Here is a 6,370-nt window from a genome sequence, read left to right as displayed (position 1 = left end):
TTTTAGGGTCATTTAATAACGGGGCACTCCGGAAAATTACTGCCACTTCAATGGTTACGTTACTTACAACGCTCTGGTGACCTGTGCCACCTGTAAGGCAGACCTACAGCAAGGGAGGGCTTTTCTTTGCCAAAGAAAAGAAAGAAAAAAAAAAAATCCCACTACATCCCAAAACTTCAGAGTAGCACTTACTGGAAAAGTAAGTTCTCAAATGAAGAAATTCCACTCACTGTTAATAACAGCTCTGATTTAGTTGCAGTATTGCTGCATGCTGCGTTTAACATCTCTGTGTGGGGACTGCAGATAAGGCAAAGTACACAAGTTTGGCATGCAAGTGTCTGGGTTTGTTTATATTTCCTAATGAATATCAAGGAATTACATCAAGCACACCAAGATCATACCTTCAGTATTTTTCCAGGTCCATGTGTTTGTTCAGAGAGGGCTATGAATCTGCAGACCCCGTGGTACAAAAATATAAGGGGTATTGTCTAAAACATCTTTAAACTTATGTTATAAAATTTTATTTTGGGGTGTGCTTCTGCTCCTGAGCTCCCAAAAGGAATCAGTGAGATTCAGTCATTTTCCAGTATGGATTCAGTTGAGGGAATTTGATCTCAAATTTCATCTGAAGCAAAAGGTAAAATCATCCAGGACACGACCAGATCACTGCAGTGTCACCTTCTGTGGTTCTCTAACATGCCCACCTGTGTGGCATGTCCTTGTCTTTAATTTACAGCGATTTATCGATGGTCTTCAGACCTTAGAGATGTTTTAGGTTTGAACCAGGGTGCCTGGTCATCAGATTTCCCTGTAAAGTTACCAAAGTGGAGAGAAATAGCCCTGCAAACTGTTACTTGGCATCATGGCCACAAAAAAAAAATCCCTCAGGACGTGTTCAGTTCTACAAGAGAAGCTGCACACTTATTTTCTTTGGAAAGTCAGTATTTTTTTCTTTGAAAGTCGTTTGGAGGTTATATACTCCAGTACTGATGGTGTGTCGTTCCTCTCTCAAGACATAACCAAATAACTTATAATTCAAAACTGTATTTCTTTGGAGTTTAAAACATCCTGGAGCTCACTTTGGATTTGTCCAAATGCCTTGCACGATGGCTACGGATAAGGAGAGAGATTTAAAAAATATACTGGCTGGTTCCTGACAGTCTGTACGAAGCCACTCTTAAGCTATGACATCAATTCAGGTGTCACAAGAACTGGGCAAGAGGTAAAAAATATTCAGTGCTGCTGTGCCAGGGGAGTTTAAAGCCTTTAGGAGAACCCGGCGCTGCTTTGTGCGCTAGGAAAGAACACCGGAGCTGCTGGGGGGAGATCCAGGGCAGCTCGGTTCAAATGAATGGAGCTCTGCTTAGTTACAGCCTCGAAGATCTGGGCGCTCGCCAGCAGCTCCTTGATTACCCCTGTTAACACCTTTTCTTCTCGGAGAGGGCTGAGCTGGGCAGCGAACAGAACAGAGCATTCCCACCCCCTTTCCCCCGGTTATTCCCTCCCTCCTGGCTGGTACCTGGCTCACTAAAGGGCCTTGTAGGGCTCTGTAGTAAAAGCTTTTTTTCTTTTTTTCTTTTTTTTTTTTTTTTCAGCCTGGGTTAATATTCCCCGAGGTTAACTCAGCTTGCTGACAAAGGTCAGAGGAACAGGAGAGCTGGCAGTGCTGGGGAGGGGGTCACTGCCTCTCTTGGCAGCAGAAGCTGCCCGGTCTGTTCAGCTTGTCCTCTCTGAGCTGTGGCTCTGCTATCTCATCCAAAATAGCTCCGTGAGCGTGTAATTGTGTTTTAAGTCGTGCAGAGCTGGCTTTGGGAGCGCTCGTTTTATTAATGGATTATAAACAACCTCTGAAGGAGAGATCAGGGCAGGGTTTGGTTTTTCTGAGTGGCTGCACGTTTTGGGAGGAGCAGGCAGTGTCTGCTGGAGAGGGATGTGGGTTTGCTGGGCAGCCCAGAGGTTATTGCCCAGAATTCAGGGTGTGGAGACCTTCAGCATGACCCAGCAATTGCTCCTAACACCTTTATCACACTTAAATAGTTTCAAAGGTATTGATAATAGAAGTTATTAGTAAGTTAAATGTTATCGAGCCGCTTCCTCCTCCCTATTTCTGCAGCAAAATGATGTTTGGATGTGTTATTGTGGTTCTTCACAGGAAAGCAAGCTTTCCACAGACTGGGCCAAGCATATTAAAAAACAAATAAAGTGATGAATAAACTGCTCTTTTCAGGTGTCTGGCACCACTTATATTGTGCATCCTACCCTGGGATACCTTTGGCTTCCTATGGCACCTCCTCAGCCCTGTTCTGTAAGGAATATATATATATATATATGTTCTATATTCTGCCCATCCGTTTATAGAATCATAGAATATTCTGAGTTGGAAGACACTCATCAGAATCATCAAGTCCAGCTCCTGGCCCTGCCCAGACACCCAAAAATCCACTCCTGTCCCTGGCAGCCCTGTCCAAACTCTCCTGGAGCTCTGGCAGCCTCGGGGCTGTGCCCATTCCCTGGGGAGCCTGGGCAGTGCCCAGCACCCTCGGAGGGAAGATTATTTCCCTGAAACCCACCCTAAACCTCCAGACTCAGCTCCATGATGTTTCACTGGTCACCAGAGTGGAGAGATTGGTACCTGTCCCTCTGTTTCCCAAGACCACAATGAGGTCATTTGTCACAACTGGCTTTGTTTCTGCGGGCACTTTGTCAACACGGTTCATTTCCCACTCAGTTAATGCCCAACTTGCCATATGCTGCCTTGTATTCTGATTTCTGCCCGTGTTTCAGGTGTCTAATCAAAACCCCAGGGCAATGGGAGATAAAGTCTCCTTAAATCCAAACATCTGAGCACTTACTCCAACCACTCAGGGTGAGCTTGCCCTTGACTTTGGGATTACAGCACAAAACTTCCTCTCACCATCCCACAGAACTACAGTTAGAGCCATCTCCAGGGAATTTCAGTGCTAAAGCTCACAACAGGAAAAAAAAAAAAAACCAAAACACCCATATTTAAGTGGTGTTGTCCTGTCTGAATTTTTTCTTCCCTTGGTACCATGAAAGATCTCTGTGGTTGACAGAAACTGCAGGTACCCACTCACCCATAAAACTACACCAAACCTGGGAGCATAATTAGTCATTTAATAACTAAGCTTAGACTGAATGTATGTTGACTTTGGAAGTACATTTGCATCTGGCTGGTGTTACCATGAATACACACACATAAATTTACCTGCTGCAGGTATACTGGAAAGTCAAGATAAATGGGCAGACATCTTCAAATACTATCATTATTATTATTATTATTATTATTATTATTATTATTATTATTATTATTATTATTATCATCATCATCATCATCATCATCATCATCATTATTATTTTAATTTTTATTATTCCAGCTGTTGTATGAAGCACAGGTGGTCCTTTGTTAGGGTATTAACTAAATATGTTGAAAAAACACAACTCCTTAAACCAATTACCCTGTTATCTGGGAAGCAGGAGAGGGTCTCATGGGTCTGCAGATTAGAAAGGTGTGTCCTTGTGAACATTCTCACTTCTCTTCCAGCCTTTCAGAAAATATTTTAAGAGTTTGAAGCCCCACATAGATGGAAACCCATAAAATTGCAAAGTCTTTTCTTAGTTCCCAATTTTTTTTTCCTTTTTCCTCCCAATTCAGTTTTCTGGTATAGAGGCAAAGTTACAGAGTTACAAAATTTAATTCTTTGCTGTCTCTCAGAGGGAAGACAGGAATAATAAGTGACCTTCACTTTAGCTCAGGTGCATGTTGTTTCAAAGGGTTTCTCCTCTATTATTGTAGAACAAGAGAAAATAAAAATTCAAATACTTGCTCTTTCTTGGATTTTTCTGGGTGTATCATGTAAATACAGCAGCATTCTCCCACATCATAAGAGAATTTAACCTACAAATTAGAACCTCCTACCCACACTAAAATAATCCTACTCTCGTGGCACAGAAGTTGAATGACAACTTTCATTTATTGTATTAATTTTTTTCCTGACACTTGGGACTTTTTTTTCAGTGATCTGATAGTTTAGCTTTGTCTTGCACTTGTAGCACAAAGCAGCAATAAATTCAAACTGCTCAGCCAATTAAGGGTTTAGTTACTCATATGCCAGCCTGAAGCAACTGCACTGCATCAGTAAATCTGAGTTTCAATGCAGAGTGATCTCACTGTTCTCATAAAAAGAAATGACAAAAATGCATTTTAACTTACCATTTTAATTTTTTTTTATCTGCAAAAGAAAAACTACTCAATTCTTATGTGTTTGGCTTCAAACAATCAGTGAAAGTACAAATTAGAATCAAATACATTTACTCTTCCTGATGCATACAGGAAAATATGGATTAGTAAAATAAAAAGAAGCAAAGCACAATAAATCTTAAGATTTTTTTTTTCTGAATTAGAAATCAAAAATTATGTTTTGGATGTAATCTTGGACAAAATTAACATTGATTTAATGGAGCCAGATTTTCTCAATGATCATTTAATCATAACAAGTTTTTAAAATGCTGACTGTTAACCATGCCAACTCATATTAAAAAATCCCAACTTATTTTCTATAGCTCCATGAAGATCAGTGTTTTTCATTTAACTGGTAATAATTCTATCCTAGAGAGGTTAAAAAAAAATGAACAAGACCTTTTAAACAGCTGAATTTTCTGAATACCTGCATGAGATAACCAGAGATAAATCCCATCTGAAAAGAATTGCCTTTTGTTTGTCTGAATAATAAAGAGAAGGGGTTTTTTTTTTCACTTTCCATACTAGTTCAGCTTTAGATTTGCTGTATAACTTCAGCAAATTTGTTTCCATCTGCCTGCATTTCCTGCTCTGCAAAAGGGAATTAATGGTATTCAATGTCAGGAGGAGAACAGCGATATTCACATTTAAACAAATATTTGTGGAAGTGCTTCGAGACTTGTTGATTAACCTGCTATAAAAAGGGAACAATGAAGTGTCCTCCTTATGTTTACCTGCAGCTAGACAAGCTTTAATGATCTGTTCCTGCATCAGGTATAAAAGTACTTGATTTTTATCAACTATTGGACATTGTTTTAATTCCGTGATAAACGGAGCAGATGAAGTCAGAAAACTGTAAATCACTGATTGGTCACCAACAAAGCACTGATGCAGTTAATTGGATCAGGCAGGTTATAAGGGAGCAAAAATGCAGCTCAGTTTCATCTGTTTGTATTCTTCAGCCAGCCAGCAATTCACTTAGGACCAAATATATTTAATTGTGATGATGAGAAAGTACTGTTTGCACATGCAGCTTTCCATGGAAGCAGCCAAATGTGTTGCTCATAACTTTTGACAACTTTGTGACTAAGGAAGGATTTTACACTTTGATTCCAACATGTTCAATTAATTTACTTTACATTTCTTTTTAATTTTAACTGAAGTGGCTCAATGAAACCCTATTTGCACTATGAATATAATTTCAGATGGAGCAAGAATGATGATTTCTGGAATTATTTCTGAATCACAGTTACCACTCTTCCATGTCTTGGTATAAAAATAATTAACTTGTAGTAGGATGTCACACACTCGTCACTCTTCCAGCATTTTTCACATTAATGACTAAAATATGTCTTACTTCATCAGTCTTAATTTAGCTCTGACTCTTTATTCTGGTTCAGTGGCTGCTTGAATTCATTAAGAAAGAATTTGTTTGCTTGCCTGCTGCCTATGGGAAGAAGCCTTGTGTTTGAAGGCACAAATAAAGCCAAAATATTTCTTATCTTTAGAGAAGGTGGCACAAGGAAACAGATCTTGGTCAACAACAAGAGCTGTGGCATTGCAGTTTTCCTCTAAGAGGTGAAAGATTGATGCTTTAAATCAACCTTTACCTAATTGCCAATGCTTTGTAATTAGGCAAGTAAATTTTCCAAGAGGAAATTCCTGTTCTAGGTTAACCAAATTGATTGCCAGATTTTTAGTTCATAGATCTCTTTTGTTATCAAAAGCCAACCACATTGAAAAATAGCAAGGCTCCCTATGAAGCTAAAGGCAGTTAGCTGGAAGTGTTTGTTTTCTCTGGGATTGGTTGGACATTGGTCATCAGGCTCCTGTACGAGCACCAGGTGAGTAATTTTCAGAAGGTAATTTGAACCCATCCTGGGAAAGGAGTACAAGCTGGCTGATACGAGTTTCTGCTGGTGATGGACCTGTTTTCTTAAATATTTCTGTGTGAACAGCAGCAACCATCTCATAAATACCAGCTAGGCTTGGCATCTGCACTGCTGCTGTGCATGAAACTGCTCAAAGTGCAGGTGCAATAAAAACCACTTGACAACATGGCATGGGCACTGTAAATGGCCCTAGGAAATGAGTTTTTCCATAAATAGACAA

This window comes from Catharus ustulatus, chromosome 2, assembly GCF_009819885.2.
Source record: "Catharus ustulatus isolate bCatUst1 chromosome 2, bCatUst1.pri.v2, whole genome shotgun sequence".
NCBI classification, from domain to species: domain Eukaryota; kingdom Metazoa; phylum Chordata; class Aves; order Passeriformes; family Turdidae; genus Catharus; species Catharus ustulatus.
The sequence above is the reverse complement of the archived record's forward strand: the minus strand, read 5'-3'. Positions refer to the sequence as shown.